Here is a 17,168-nt window from a genome sequence, read left to right as displayed (position 1 = left end):
TTAATAACATATATGACACAAGTCCTTTTCTGAACTCATGACCCCCTTCCAGCAGCTATGAGGTGATAGACCAAGCTAACCTTGTGTTGCCACCAACATACAACATAAGAATGCAAACACACGGAGCCGCTTAGCTGCAGATTGCAGAGGTCTCATGGATTGGGAAAGAGAAAGACAGAGAGAGACACGGGGGATAGAGAGGAATGTCACTTAAGTCAAGTCAATTTTATTTATATAGCCCAATATCACAAATCACAATTTGCCTTAAGGGGCTTTACAATCTGTACAGCATACAACACCCTCTGTCCTTAGACCCACGAGTTAAGATAGATTACTGGGTCTTTATCAGCAATGTGCGAGACAGAGTGAGCAAGTGAGATGTGAGAAGTTTGTCCCTTAGGTCAAGACCTCTCTTATGCTCCCTCAACCAAGCCCGCTGAGGCCACAGCACACACTGAGAGAAAGATGAGCAAGGTCATACATGTTTGTGTGGGTTAGGGTTGAGATTAGGGTCCAAAAGGGGAGGAGGGGGGGTTACACTGAAAAAAGACCACTAACCAAGAGCCACCAAGGTCACCATGACGATGCCATGGCAATGCCAGCACATGGATCTGGCTTTGAAATCAGCAGCAGGCGGGGAGGCAGGCATGTGAAAACAGCTACAACCCCCTACCACTGGAATTCAATCTCTCATTAAAATCAATAAATCCCATTACAGACTTGTGTATTAGCAATTCTGTAGCAGGGATCACAGGGCTGGATGTATGAGTGGAGCATAAATGATCCATACAGTCTGATGGATTTCTGCACAGTTGCTTAGCATGTTCACCCAGCCCCCCATGTTATGCTCATCCATTGCACTCAATACCCACATTAAACAAAGAGGCCATGAAGCTGCTTGTAATCTCCGCCCGAGGCAGATAAACATGCTCTGAATGTAACCCAGGCATGTAGAAAGCCTCCTACTCTCCCAACAGGGAAGGTCATAGACCAGCATGAAGTTAGTTTACACAGCCGTCTGAGATCTTCAAGAAAATGATCTACAAATCACCTGCTTAAGAAGTAGTACACCTAAAGGGGATCATGTTATCTGATCCTGTGGCAACTCTATATCCACACAGATGCACACATGCTTCAGCTGATAACGGAAAAGTATAATCACACAGCCTCCACGACCAACTATTGTCTCTGGGGCATCCAATGAAGCTCGATGCTTTCCAAATCCATCAAGGATGACAACGAACATCAAATGTTATGACAAGAAAACACAGATAACGCTGGCAGCAGGCCAAGTGATTAGACGTGTGTATGGGCTTGTCTCGCCAAGGCATGTAAAAAAAAAAAAAGATTACTGAAAACACTGTAGTACTAGTTGTACAGGAGAACATACCTTGGCAATGAGAAGAGACAGAAGGGTCTTCCGTGCAACTTTGGTTCCTGACAACACGACATCCAGCTCTTTCCAATAGTTTGTATGATCATTCAGTGTGTGTGTGTGTGTGTGTGTGTGTGTGTGTGTGTGTGTGTGTGTGTGTGTGTGTGTGAGAGAGAGAGAGGGAGAGAGAGCGGACCACAGGTTAATCTTTAATCAACCCATCCTGTGGTCTGAGTGCTGACAGGCCTGTAATAAGAAGGGCCCCTGGGGGCATAACGGTGGTCTTAGAGCAGGAATATGGGCTGATGGGGCTGTCCCGCCAGCTCCGCCTGTCCATTTGTTTGAAGAGTTCACTCTATGAGCTCAGCCTGGACCGTGCCTGCAGTGTAAACACTCAAGTGAACCCTTATCTCTCAGGACTGATATGCTGGCCGGCGCCCTATTATCGTTATGGAGATTGATCAAAGTACAGACTGGGAAGTGATTGACATTGGACTTTAGCTGTAGTCTGTGACAGATGGGCCATATGACAGCTTACAGTTCAATTGTCCAGTTATCAGGTGACTTACCTTGTCATTTCAGAGTCAATGACAGTTAAATGTACAGCAGACAGCAAATTTTGTCTGCTATGTTTAGACTTGAAGGTCCAAACTGCTGTGTTTGCAAATTTTAGCTCCTTAACTAGAAATTATGTATACTTTACATTCTAATGACTAATTTAAAATGCATGCTATAAAGGTTTATATTTTTGGATGTCTCACATTTCTAGACATCCATTGGTTTTCCATTAATTTTTGTACAATATGAAAATCTATTAGCAAACTTGCTTGAGTTGCTTAATTTATCATTATGAACATCAAGCCTGCATTAGGCTTTGCCAATATTACATTACTGTTATGAGGTAATGCAGTTTAAGTGCAGATTAACATGAAACTTCTGCACTACATTACCTCATAACAGCAATGTAATGTGACAAAATAATGAAGACTTGATGTGATGGTTTACACAACTCAAGGGTCTGCTTATAGATTTTCATATGGAAATAAATGGAAATAATGGCTGCTTGCAACGGCAGAAAAAAATACATTTAAAGTTAGCTGTGATGTAAAGCATGTAAATGATTTGAGGTTTGAAGTTCATTCTTGACCTCGGAAACAGCAGTTGAGAAAACAATCTCCTATCGATTGTATCATATGATCTTCATCAGCAGAAGGTTGAGCGAACAAGACAAGCAGATGTCAGTGAACTGTAGATACTCAAATGTCCATTTTTTTCAAAGCACTTTCAAAGAACTCCTCATCCATGTTGGCCTAAAAGATGAGGTTCAATTATATAATTATACACGATTTGTGTAAATATTTGGCTAATATGTTTAGTCGCACATAATAAATCCATTATCACCAAATGACGCAAAAATTATTAGGAAGTCCACAATGCCTTTTGCTTTACTCTTAGCTTTATGATATACTAATATGAAAGCAGAAACTTGGTGGGATAGCACCTACGGCTTGTCTCGTCACATTCTTTACTGAGACAGAACAGCTTATTACCAGGAAGTATTCAAATAGATTTTTGAGCCACCCTCATCTCCATGGGTGTATACCAGTTCTTATATAAAACATAAATCAAATAAATCTTAGATAAAAGTATTTTTTCTCACTCAACTAAGCCACTGGGACACCACTACAGGAGCTACTTTACTCAATATACCTCATAGTTTTCAACTACTGGAGTTATCTATTCCACTCGTGGAGGAAACTTGCATGTTTCTCAATTATTCTATTTATAAACGGACAGGACTTGTGATTTCTATGAAGTGTTACTCAAGATGAGCTCTTGCTTTGGCTGTCGGGCATATTAAACGCCCACTGCTGCACTGAGTTGAGAAATAAAAATAAAAAGTTAGATAAACCCCAGTGGACTCTGACCTCTGCGTTGACAGCGTGTTCAGTGTAAAAATAATAATTAAATGTTCACACACGTTCACAAGACAGAGCCAATACAATTTGACCATAAAACACTGCAGAAGGTGCAATGTGACAGTGTATCACGTTACCTCAAAGGTCTACGGCGACCCGACCACACTGGCTGTTTATAGAACATCATTACATGGTGGAAAGTGTGCCTGCATGTGTGTATGTGTTATGGAGCCAAAACAAGCACATGCAAGTTTTTCTCCATATGAATAAAAGCTTTGGGAAGTGACAGCAATCATTACCTTTCAGTTTTGGGGAAACAGAAAATGTCAAAAATTTGAATTTAGACACATGGACATGGGTGTGTTGCCCGCATGGCACACTGACTCACTGTTGTCATGACCTCTAATAAAGCTACATATTTCCTGGTAACTTTCTGATATCTTAAATGTTTAGTTCGAGCAAGTTAAAGGTTTCTAAATACTAATGCATTTTTTAAAAATCACTTTTGGCTGTTTACTTGGCTGATTCATCAAGCATTTTATAACATAAGTATTGGATAAATATAAGTTTCCAATAACATGTTAAACACTGAAGGGCAATAAGGGCACATGCTGAAGCATTGAACAATGCATTTATGGAGCAATTCTGTTTAAAAGCATATGATTTATAATAAATCTGATTGCATGGGGCATCTTTATCTGGCTCAGAAGAATATAACAAAGGGAGGGAAAGACAGTGGACAGTGGAAAGCAAGTGGTCATGATATACTGGCAGTTATTAATAAGACCATAGTCTGAGAGTGTCAGCATCAGGACATATGGAGAAATAACACAGCTGCTGTGTAACCTTGACCTGAGTTATAGCGACAGCTTAACTAGCTACCCTTGTGTGTTACATGTATTTACAGCTGAACAACTGGCAGGCTCGACCCTCACTGTTCCCAGCTGCCAAAATCACCAATCGCTAACGACACTGTCCTTAAGCAACACCTCCATTCTGTGCCAAATGCTGGCTCCTGGCTGCCATTTTGTGCTTATTTCCAAATCAGTCACAAGGATCAAGCAGACCAGCCATTACAAAACCTCCCTGCAGTACATTCAAACTTTAAATTTCAGAGTGGGGAAACTGCTGCAATCTTTCCAGCTGCTTTTATCACTAGACTGATGTGGGGTAAGAAGACAGCAAGCTGCACTTGCATATATTAAACTGGGCCAACAACACCATAAAGCGCCTTTATGAGTCACCTGTTTTGCCTGTACGAGTCACCTTAATTTACACTTTTACATTTTTTGTGTTTATTAAATTTGACTGATTTTCCGTCCGTTGCATACTTATGTACTGATATACAGCAACTGTGCTGGATGGCAGAACTGTACAATATTGTACAAAAAAAGATTGCAGTATTCAGCATTTTCCACTCAACATGAAATGCAATAAATGTGGACATGGCTTTGTCTCCATAAGCACTCCTCCTGGAGTGGAGGAAATCAAATTCTAGTGATCAGAATTTTCTAGGCTTGAATACAGAGACAGGCAAGTTTGAATATCATGTAGGCCTACAATGTACATATCGTGGCTTAGTGCCAAAAAGAAGGGAATGTTCAAGTGAGCCTGTACTGCTCTACTAGTTGCTCCTCTGAGGCTATGCCAAGATACAATACACTGATCCCCTGGCAACACAGGGAAACGAGGACAGCAGACAAAGCTCATAGTCTGTAGCCCTGTGAACTTTGACTGACCACCTTGAGTGCAGTGCTGCCAAGAAATATATAACATTTTACACGCTGTGGCTTGATTTATGAGGACAGTACATGTGCTACAACATTACAGGGGGTATTTCAATTCTTAGTATTATGCTAGGTGTGCAGGAATCACTCTGGGGAGAAATCTTATACTATAGTTAAGGGCTGAAATTATAAGTCAGATTAATCAACAATGAAAATAATCACTAGTTGCATCTCCACTTTAATAAGGCAACAGAAAGAAATTTTCCCATTCTTTGCCCAAAACAATCTTTGCTCTGAGGTATGCTCAAGAACTTTCCAAAATTGTTTTAAGGGAGTTTCTGCATTACTGAAAAACAATAGAGTAGGGAGTGCCAGAGTGCAGAAATCACCAAAACTGAGATGAGAACAACGTGAAGCTGGGAATATTTCTCTCTGCTCAGACAACTGTGTGTATCTTGTTACATTTTCCAGCATGACACTGAAGTCCTGAGTTCCCCCCTTTTGGCTGCCAAACCAGCCTACGTGTTTGTGGGGAGGCATGCAGCACACAGTCCTGGTGACAGAACAACACTAATTTGCTACTGTAGTGGGATCGCTGAGTACGTCAAAAACACAAAATGTTTTTTTGGCTTCCTACATGCAGCAAGTAAGCAGAAATTGCAACCAGCAAATCTTGAAAAAAATGTTCATTTTCCAAGGGCCTATTCATTCATTTCATATATGCACACACACCACCTCATAAAATATATCCAATGCTTTACAAAAAACACCAGTGTAAGATGCACCGCTGACACACATACACAGTAGTATGGTTTTGTTGCCTCAACCTTTGGCATGGTCATCTGTCATGTAAGCACTGTCAATTTTCATACTACTGTCAAAGACCTCTGTTACACCAAAACATGCAAATCTTGTTGCAAAACTGATGAATACAGAAGAGGCCTTGTTCCTTGTTCTACCACTAAATCTAAGTAAAATAAGGTTAATACCGATGATGTTTCTGTCTGAGCGGATGAGTGGAGCTGAAAGAGAGTGGGATTCGTCAGTGATAGAATTAGAGTGGGAGAGTAGATAAGACCAGGGATAAGTCATTGATGAGGATTTCTACAGGCCTTGGCTCACGTGGATGAGGATCAGACCCCATTGCCTCAAAAAACAGACAACAAGATACAAACAGAGTGACAACTGGATGTTGAAAAGATGTGACTCTCACATAAGCAGACCAGAAACACAGGATTGGGAGAGACAAAGACGTTGTGGTGAGAAAGACATTTCTTTCGAGAGACCCATCAAATCCTCCTGTCAAGTCCCCTCATGGTTCCACATACAAATTCTTACATACAGCATCCCTCCCCAATCAGAGCTGCTTACTGTAAGTCGGGCTGGAAGGCCTCAATCCTATTCAACCCAGAGGTACTTTACCATAAGGAAGGCTCAAAGGGAAATAGACCTGGCTCAGATGAAGGTCAAATCTGAGCGATAGAGGACACAAGTTGCAAAAGAAAAAGTGGCCATAGAAGTGACTACAAACAGCCAGAAAGACCAGGCTGGGACTGAAAATAGCATTGTACAACAAAAAAAAACTGCGTTGATGTGGGTCTGTTATTACAGGTACCAACAAGAGGGCAAAATTTTATCCAGGAAGTCAAGTTTAAATGACAAATCCATGAGTATGAAGGCTTATCAGATGCCAAAAACAATGGTCATCTGTTTATAATATGAGGAAGGATTTTACAACTCTGGAAAGTTATCACAGTGGCACTGGCAATCATTTTATCCTCCATCTCTATGATTGTGAAGTAAACACTGGAACGTTACAAAGTCATCTACCAATATATGTTTGCTGAACATATATATGTTCAGTTCACCTTTGAGTTTAGCCATCTGGAACAGCTATAAACACGTTTACCTTTAAATGTGGTTGGAAGACACTTGGCACAAACTAGTTTGTTTCAAGCATACCCCGGCCAACAGTCCCCAACACAAGACCAACTACCTGTGGACGCTTATTTCTTTGAGGTTGCTCTCACAGGTGAGAAATACTAGAAGTGTCCTTGAACCTGAAGAGTGGATAACAAGCCAGTACTACTGATCCTTGTCAGTGAGTGTCTATAAGAGCTGGAAGACTCTTCTGGAATTACATTTCCCTAAAACTATTTTTAATGCACACAAAACAAATGCTGGATGTTAGCATCTAAGACAGTGACTAATCTTACACATGCTCTCAAAACTATGCCCTATGCTAACATTTTTGCCACTGCTCTTCTGCCATCGGTGATGTAGGGACTTGAAAAATAGGTCAGTGGAACTAGGTTCTTGTTGCAAAACATACTTACAATACACTTGTTTATGAACCCACAACAGAGACAAATGATAAACTCTTGAGAATGTGCAGCTGGAACAGAACCAGAATGTCCTGTTTGAGGAACAGAGAGGAGAAACCTCTGCCTTTCACTCTGTTCTTGTTTCTGCGCCTGAAAGACTGTCACTCCAGGCTGTGAATGCAACCAGGCAGAAGCTGATTACAGGTCTCAGGTTCCTGGAGACAAAAGTGTCAGCACAGCTGGACAGAAACTAGCTACAGAAAAAACAACGGCAGGGCAAGTTCCCTTAAGGCTGACTCAGAGAAGCAGAGCTGAGACAGTTTGTTTCTTAAGACATTTTTCATGCATTATGCATGAGAGATAAGGGTGAATGCAGTGTGTCCCTCTGATTACAGTAGTGTAATGACAGACGTACCACACCTTTAAAAAAAAACAAACATGCTAGTGCAGTATGCAAAACGTTCTGCAGAGTAAGTGAGATCCATATGCTCACATGAGTGTCTAGTGAAATCTGCATGGAATAAAGAAAGCATAGGTGGAACTTATCATGGGGAAAAAATATGCTTGGAATACCAAAGGAAAAAAGATTTTAAATTGACTTCGACATTTTTTAACTGTGACACTATCTGATTGCCCTGATAACCACACCCACTTGGTATTCACCAGTAAGTAAAAAAAAAAAAAAAGTTACGTGCAAGTTCTATTTGATCTGGGTTTGGTATGTATATTTTGATAATATCTCTTGGAACATTTTTTGCCTAAGCAGTGATTTATTCTTCAGTCTAAGGTGAAAAAATATTCAATGGTTTGTTTTCAATTTGCTATACTCTGTCAACATAAATAAAGACACTTTGAAGCTGCATCAAACATTACATGATTATTGATGGATTTTAAACCACAGTCACCAGATTGATAAGGTGTGTAAAAACGGTTCTGAGCAATGACCTTTGAAGTTAAATGCCACGTCAATGTGGAGACTGGCTTTAAGGGTTAGCAAATAAAGGGGGACTCATGTAAAAGTCTGGTACACAGAGGACTGAGTTTTTAGAACTGCAGAACGGAGAATCTGTCTTCAGATCACCTTCGAAGTCTCACTTTCAGGCACACGCACAACAAGCACTAGACCTCAAGATACAACTTTTCAATCGTAACTAAAAAAGTAAGTCTCTTCTAACAATGTGCATTTAAAAACACAAACAAACCTTCAACCACCACAAATCAGTCAGGAGTCACTGTGGTATCTAGTCAGTCCTAATGTCATCTTACATTTAATGCAAAAGAAAAATTACATTTGATATAAGCAAAGGGAGAAGTTGGATTTTGGTGTTTGAACAAGAATAAACGACTAACAAAAGGCACTGTCAAGGACTTTAACTTTGGAAACCCTTTGACCCCATTGTAGGCATTTTAATCTGAAGAGTAAAAAGCTGAAATTTGTGCTGCTATTTGTGGGAAAAGAAAGGCTGCATTCCTATATTGCTTAGGGGAATAGGACAGGTACAACAGGATATGGGTCAAATTTCACTTTCAAAGAACAAGAGTGTTATTAAGGGAGGTGGTCAATTTTCTAAAGTGACCAAATCATTAGTTGAGCTGCAGAATGTCATTCTTCGCACTTTGGAACCAATATTTACACTCTAAAGGCTATATGCAGGTGTTATGCATATAGCAATGAGAGCACCATTCCTCAGTGCTTCAGACCTGACTGAAACAGTATTTGAGTAAAGTCTTGAAGTTTGATTAATTCATCGCACAGCACATTTTGACATCACTGTCACTGTCACTGGTGCATCAAACATGCCGACCAGAGGCCTTCATAACAAAACAATAATAATAAGCAAGTCACAGCTTCTTCATAACCGCTATCAGAGTAAAGGGGCGTATGTTGGGTGCATGGCTTGGGCTACTAATGAACAGAGATGTTGCCTATTGATGAGCAAGCGCCACTTCAGCTGCGCAGGCGTGCAACTGAAATCAGATTTGCCTGCCTCCATACAACAACAATGGTCCTATAATCCTGGAAGCATTTATTAATGTAGCCCATTTGCCTGTAAACAATCGCTTGCAGGTTTTGGTCTGAAACTGGACACATTCTAAAAGTGGAGAACATGCCCTGTTTCTAGGCTGCAACCATCTCTGTGCATTACACAAAATACCCTTACAGATCTCTCTCAGCTGCTGCAGGAGGGTGTACTTCTTGGGTAAAAAGCTAAATGAAGACATCTACCTTTCAATAGACAGCCCAATCCGAAGCCGCCATATCCTTGGAAATCTCTCTGGGTTGAGAAGCGGCCGGTGCAAGATCGAGAGAGGAGCGAGGAGGGAAAATAACCCCGACCCCAACCACGTCCTTGTTTGTTTCCCAACAGCGCTGCAGCTGTCAAAAATCCCCCACCATGTCCATACAAAGCAGAACCATGGAGCTCACACCCGCCGGATGTGACGTCATGACTGACAGCTTGCGGAGAGAAAGCGCACACCCCCTGACACACCTATAGTTTCAGCGAATAGAAAGCGAGCAGCAGTTTCCCTTGAGACGGTCGCCCCCTAACCATGGTGACAGCAAGAGGGACCGGGACAAGCGCTACACGCTTGCAATGCAATGCTGAAACAAATACAAAACAGAGACAACAGAGAGGCCATAGCTGCTAAAATCGAGGGTTGGAGTGTAGTAGGACTGATAATCGATTGTGATAATCAGATACAATGATTCTGGGCTGTATGAATGCAGGCTGGCAAAATTTGTATACCCATGACACTGTCCCCACATGACTCTTCCCGGGTCATCCAAGTGTTTCCTTCGCTCTTGTTCGCAATTCATTGCAATCTAATTCAGTTCAATGAAGCTTTAATGGTACAAAGATGTGATCATACTGTTCAGGTTGCAGAGAAGCTTCAGCTTCAGCAGATGAATGTGAAAACAGCCTTCTAGTGTCAAACTCTGCACATACATCATTCTGAACAGTGAAGCTCAAACAGCCAAGTAAACAGTTAAATCAGTCATATAATGTCAGAAACAAAATCCCAGTGCAATAACCCTGTAACACTAAGCCTTCCACTGGATCTACTAATTAGTTTTTTGTTGTTGTTGTTTCTTGTTATTATTATTATTATTTTTTTTACATGTTATCACCATTGTCAAATATAAATGCACTGTATATACTGTATATAGACATGTATACATGTATATACTTAACATAAGCACCTACTTCATGTATATAAAGTAATCTATTACATTAATCATTCAATATTTATTCCAGCACTTTTGCTCCATTATATTATTGTTTACAACTTACAGAAACAGTTTGACTTGTATATAGACATTGTTGTTGTTCATTGTTGCTTATATCTATATATATTGTCTATATATATGTATTTTATAATCATCTATATTGTTTACCACTTGCAAGTACATAATATGTTTTTACCTGTTCAGCTTTGTTGTTCTTGATTTTAGCTGTATGTCTATTTCTATCTCTATCTCTATTGGAACATTTTGAGCAATGAAAAACCGGAGTCAAATTCCTTGTATGTGTACACATACTTGGCCAATAAAGCTGATTCTGAAGTAACAGGCAAAACACATCAATGTGACTCGACTTCAACATATGTTGCTTGTATGCATGCCTTGTCATGTGACAACTACAGATCTGAAGGAGTGTGACAGGATTTTTGTTGAGCCAAAGGACCACATCTTTAGGTTTCCAGATGTTGACCAGTGCATGGTCCCGCTAATTGTGCACAAGAAAACCTTTGCACCTTTCGGGAGAATCACATGGCAGCTGGAGAAAACGTTGTGTTGCACACTGACACCAGGCCAAGTTGGGAGGGTTTCCAGTCAAACTGTTGCAAAACTGCCCATTAATGAAGCAGCTCTGTTTCCCAGCACACGCTAGATGCTCTGTTTGCTGATTGCATCTCTCTGCTTTCTTGTTTCCTCATCCCGTTCTCCAACCCAGCTCCCTATCACATTCTGTCCACGTCTTTGGCAAAGCAATGTGGGCGTCACTGTACAGCTTGGCTCAAGGCCTGGAAGCAGATACTGGTTGTTCTGTATGAGTCCTGGGACCACAGTGGACACCTCACGACCTCCACGCACACTCAGCACTTACATGCACTGTGGTGGCCGAGTTATTCAGATCCTCTACTTAAGTTGTAGAAGAAACACCCCAATATAAAAAATATTAATTTGAAATGTTACCTATGCCTTATCTGATGCCTTATTATGTAAGCAGCACTTTAGTTGGTTGAAGTGAAGCTAATTTAACTAATTTACTGTTGGATCTATATAGCTGTCAAAAATGAAGTGGAATGAAAAGAACAATATTTCCCTCTGAAAGAAAAGCACATAGGATTCAGCAAACATCCCAGTATGATTTAATGCAAAAAAGTGAATGTTTTTATATCAAAATATCAAAAAGCAATTATTACTTTGCAGTTAAATATTTAACAATGATTTTATTCCAACATAAAGTAAAGCAGTAAGTAACACCTTGACAAACACATCAGAAGGTCTTATTTTGGTCACCCACACAGGCAAGTTCAGTATAATATAAAACATGTAATAGAAAATGTTTATTTCTTGAGATGCCCCTATGGACCTTGTTTTGTTGAGGAAACCAATAGGGAGGTAAAGATCAGGATAAGTAAACATGTGGTTAGTGGTGTTAAGTTGCCATTCAGACACTTGAATGGACATGAGCATGAGAGTCACATGCTCTGGGGTGTAGAGATGATAAACTACAGCAAACATCTGCTTCAAAACTCTCTCACAAGTGAATTATATTGAATTATACTCAAAAATAAATTGTGGGGTCCCTGATAACCAATACAAAACAGTTAACAGAAGGAAAGACCCAAAATAATAACATAAACGATCTTGTTAATATCAATTGTCCTCTAACACAACTAAAGCAAGCACGGAAAGCAAAATAAGGCATTAGCATGACTGCATCCAGCTAGCCAGTCCTTTCTGGTGTACCAGCTAACCTCCTGTCTGACTGTGAGGTCAGGTTGATCTGGGTTCCTCGTTCTCCTCTCAAATGGATCTTGGAAGAGAGATTTTACTGAGTTAGGGTTGGGTCTTGGAGGAGTAAGTTAGCGGTCGCGCTCTCCATTGTCATGTAGTTAAAATGGTGCCTGTAGAGGTCTGTGGAACAGTGGCTCGCTTGGGGGCGATAAAATAATCGCTCTTTTCGGATTAGATTTGAGGACCCTGATTGGCAAAATTTTATGTCATACCTTCATAACTTTGGCTAAACTGCCACACAGACCCCCCCCTCCTGTGGGCGATTTCTCCATCGCCCCAGAGCTGCTGAGACATGCAGACAGATGGAGGGGATGTGTAGGAAAAGCATATATATTGCGCAGATGTTTTTCTAACACATATTACTGGGTGCATTCCATATTTAAAACACACAAATATTGACAATTTGTTTAATTTATTATTAATGTTATATTAATAATGTTTTTTTTTAGTGGCTCAAAGGCTCAAGGAGGGTGGTGCCGTAGCACCCTCTATTGGCCAGCTGCCACTGGTACTCCCCCCCCCCACACACACCACACACACACTACATGAAGACGACTCTCTTCAGATGTACTGCAACGAGAGAATCAGAAATGTCTATTCCATGATCTCGGCAGAATGGTGATGTGAATAGAGATTCGGGTGGATCCAACTACAGAATCTGCATCCAAGGCACATTTCAGGCAGCATCCACCCTGCTAAAGTGTCCTTAAACCTCACACGTAGTTCTGCTTTGTATGGAATTAGAGGTAAGCAAAAGGAAAATGTCCCTACCCTGTCAGTAGTGCATCACCGTAACTCAAAGTGAGGGTCTTAATGTAAAATTCTGGTGATTGTAATTAGTATACTGCATTACAATGTATTACAAACATCAGTGTACTGATACATCTAAGATTCACTTCACTGAGCCTCTCTATGGTCTGCAGTGTGATCTATAACAAGAACATGAAGAAACATTAGACTAAAGATAAAGTAGAGTAGTGAAGGTATTCAGATCACACTAAGTAAAAGTAGCAATACTACACTATAAAAATACTCCAAGTATTTAAGCTGAAATACTCATTATATAGAACAAATGGAAGCTGTTATAGTATTATATTATAAATTATTAGTTGTTAATGCATTCATGTGAGTAGCATTTTGATGTAATGAAAGTTAATTCTTGACCTTGGAAACAGTGGTTTGACAAAACAATTCAATGTCAAGGTCCACTTACCAGCTTTCTTTGGAGCTTTCAGCTATATCCCACGATTTTCATCAGTGGATGGATGTTGGCTTAAAGTTAAGCAGGAAAGGTCAGTCAATTCAATTCAAAGGCTTTATTGGCATGACAGTTTTAAAAGTTTTTGCCAAAGCATAAAAGCACAAACTGGTCAAATATTTGGACAATACACAAAAACATTTACATTAATAATAAAATCAGTCAATGTAAAATCTTGTCGAAATAGATAACACACCCACATAGATGTCAGCTGCAGTGTTAGTCTATATGACCCGAAGTCACTAAGTCACTAAACTGGACATTGGATCATTAACATCACTGCAATACTTGAAATAACTGTGCAATTTTCTCTGTCTAATACTCCTGTGCAATATACTCTGTTTTCAGTTTAAAATTCCCTATTTATTGATATTTATTCATATTTCTAGTACTGCTGTGCAATATCCACCGTCTCATAATCATCTTAATAAGCTACACTTAACTTGACGTACTCATTATTGCACTATTACTTATTACTTATATTATTACATTGTATTATACCATACATACTTATGAACCTCTAAATCCACTTTGGTACTTACGCTTATTTTAGCTTTTATACTTATATCCACTTTGTACTTCATTTATCTTAGCTGTATTATAGAGTATTATATTTTTTGCTTAGTACTTCTATCCCTGTCTGCACTGACGTGACAGTGAGCAGCTGTAACAAAAGAGTTTCCCCTCCAGGGATCAATAAAGTATTTCTGATTCTGATTCTGAGTGCACTGAGCTTCAATTCAGAAGTTACGGCTCGTTGCAACACAGCTCATGAGAGCAGACAGAGTCTGCACAGTCCACAGTAATGGACTACGGTCAAGACATTCTGTCTGGACAACAGCTGGTTTCTCAATTAAGGGGAGACTCAGACTGCTTTCCACATCCAGATAATATAATGACAACTGCCCCATTCGCTTACAACATGTCGGTCCCTGAACTGAACCTAGCTGCAATTAAACCGACAACAGACAGCAAAAACTTGATAAAGTAATTTATGGTTATGAAATGGTGCTCATCCTCAGAAATGCAGCTTAGGGGAAGATGTACTGCTCCACTGTCCTGCTTAGCTTCATGGATTTGCCTGTTTTAGAAACTGTTGCTTCAAACTGAATCATACTGTAACATATACATTTTTTGTTGTAATGAAATTAACAAGAATGCAAATATGATTATGCCAGTACTTTTGTGTACAGTATGAATGCATATTAATAGTGTGCAATTTAGCCGAAATGGGCCAAATCAAAAATTTGAACCACATGACCATGACGTTCTATTTTCAACTAAAGTAATCTTCCATGTTTTCAGTCCCATATAAAGTTGTAGCTTTTTATAAAATAAGTTTGAGGTATTTGGGGAACTAGCATGAACTTCGTTTGACAAAGGTTAATATGATCACCCACTGAAGTCCAGTAAGTGGGTCAATGTTGAGTATTAACAACAGCCAGACCTCTGCTGCCACCTGCTGCTGAGAAACTGTAGATGGCACACCACAACTTTATGATTTTCATTCAAGAAGCAGCCTAATTACACTGTAAACTATGAGCAATTTAGTTAAATACCTACAGCAAAATAGATGTTTGATGAATGAATTAATGTTGCATTTTTCTGCGACATCTATTCAATTTTTTTTATTTATCCCAAAATCACAAATTTGCACCAAATGGCTTTACAACACCCTCTGTCCGTAGACCCTTGATTTTTTCAACAGGTAGAAACCTCTGGAAGAGCAACAAAAGAGGGATGATGGACAGACATGCAATAACATATATACTGTATAGGTAGAGCAGCAATGACTAGTCGATTAAACAATTACTTGATCGACAGAAAAATAATGGCAACTATTTTGATAATAGATTAATTGTTTGTCATTTTTTAAAGCAGAAATGCCAAAAATCAATCGCTTTAAGGTTATCAGATGTAAGAATTTGCTACTTTTCCTGGTCTTAAATTTTAGTACATTCAATATCTTTGGCTTTTGGACTGTTGATCGAACAAACATTTGATGACAGCACCTTGATTTTCAGGTAATTCTGAAGATTTGCCACTGTTCTCTGGTGTTTTATAAGTGCAGGCATGGAAACGAAGAGTGGAATGGAGAAAGAGAATGACAATATTAGGTAAATAAGTTGCAAACATACTGTACATGTAGAATATTGAATGAGCATCCACTAGGTGGCGCTTTTGTTACATCTATAAGTGAGTGAAGCCTGGTAACTGCAGTTATTGAAGTAATATTGATGATTCATTATATCAAAAATGTTTCTATGTGCAGAGAATCTAAATATGAAAATGGACAAAATGTTATTGCTACAGAAACAAATTATTTCATTTCCTTGCCATACATTTCAGACTGAATATTGCATTTCATAATCACCGTGGCATAGATGAATGTGGTTGAATCTATTTAGATACAGGCTTAGCTTTCTTCATTTGAGCAAATGCACTCTGCTCAGTGGTTTATTTGAGGGGCCTGCCCACACAGAGCCTTCAATCCTATCCACTTACATTCGATCAATAACACTATTCCATTTATACAGCTATGACATCATATGAAGGCTTAGAAAAGCAGTGCTGTGAGTGTTATTCTTGTCAAATTCCTGGCAACTTTGGATAAAACAACAGTATATTATTGAATTCTGACTCATATGTTTCTGACTGAGTTTCAAAAGCTTTTCATTAGCTCCTTATTGCATGGGAAAAGAATATCCCAGGGTGGATGTCAAAGCTTTTTGCAATGTTTTTGGGGAAGCGGTGGGGCAGGAGGAGATGGCCTTTAGAGATACAACCCCAGAGACATGATGCACACAGAGCCATTGTCTTATCAGGCTTAGTATTCAGCTCACTTTGCTCTACCACCAGGGCCAAGGCTCAAATCAATTCAATATGGTGGCTGGCGGGGGACAGCTACGCAGTGGGTGCAGCCCACATACAAATACAAATACATCCAACACTGGTCTAGACACATGGGATACAGTACAGTGGTAGATGTTTTCCCACGCTGCAATGTTACTGCTTAGTGCTACTCCAGTTATGTACTGTCACATAATCCTTCTCATTGTGTCAGAGACATTTGGTGAATGTATAACTAGCTCAGCACATTTGGTGTGACTGATATGTGTGAAACCACGACATGCAAAGTGAAGTACAAAACCAAGGCTCTCACTGCGAATGACAAGCCCAAGTCTGACCTTGATATGAGAATACAGGGCTGCAGTCTCAGACAGTGAGGCATGTCTGCCCAAGTTGGCCTGATACTGGTTGGCACTTACCTCGTCATCTATCTGTGTGTGTGTGTGTGTGTGTGTGTGTGTGTGTGTGCCTTTGGCTAGAGAAAGAGAGAGAGAGAGAGAGAGAGAGAGAGAGAGAGAGAGAGAGAGAGAGAGAGAGAAAATATTGTAACTATCATTTGTTGCCATATGATTCATGCTGTAGCCCAGGAGGTGAGATTGTGCCATGGCTCTTCTTTCCATCTGCTCTGCTCTGGGGTTTTAGGACATGTCTGGGCTGCTGGCTGATCTCAGGAAAGGATGAACGTA

General features: G+C 39.9%; 1 protein-coding gene across 1 annotated transcript in view; it reads right to left on the bottom strand.

Annotated features, from left to right (window-relative positions):
* pparab (peroxisome proliferator-activated receptor alpha b) overlaps window positions 1-9,787 on the bottom strand; it is a 33,506-nt gene extending 23,719 nt beyond the window's left edge. The window contains exon 1 of the mRNA XM_044194385.1: window positions 9,573-9,787. The gene's annotated coding sequence lies outside the window, so the exon portion shown is untranslated. The remainder of the gene's footprint in view (window positions 1-9,572) is intronic.
* Between the last annotated feature and the right edge of the window lie 7,381 nt (window positions 9,788-17,168).

The sequence above is a fragment of the Siniperca chuatsi genome, linkage group LG4 (genome assembly GCF_020085105.1).
Source record: "Siniperca chuatsi isolate FFG_IHB_CAS linkage group LG4, ASM2008510v1, whole genome shotgun sequence".
NCBI classification, from domain to species: Eukaryota; Metazoa; Chordata; class Actinopteri; order Centrarchiformes; family Sinipercidae; genus Siniperca; species Siniperca chuatsi.
Note: the sequence above shows the minus strand (reverse complement) of the source record. Positions and strands in the feature narration are given on the sequence as shown.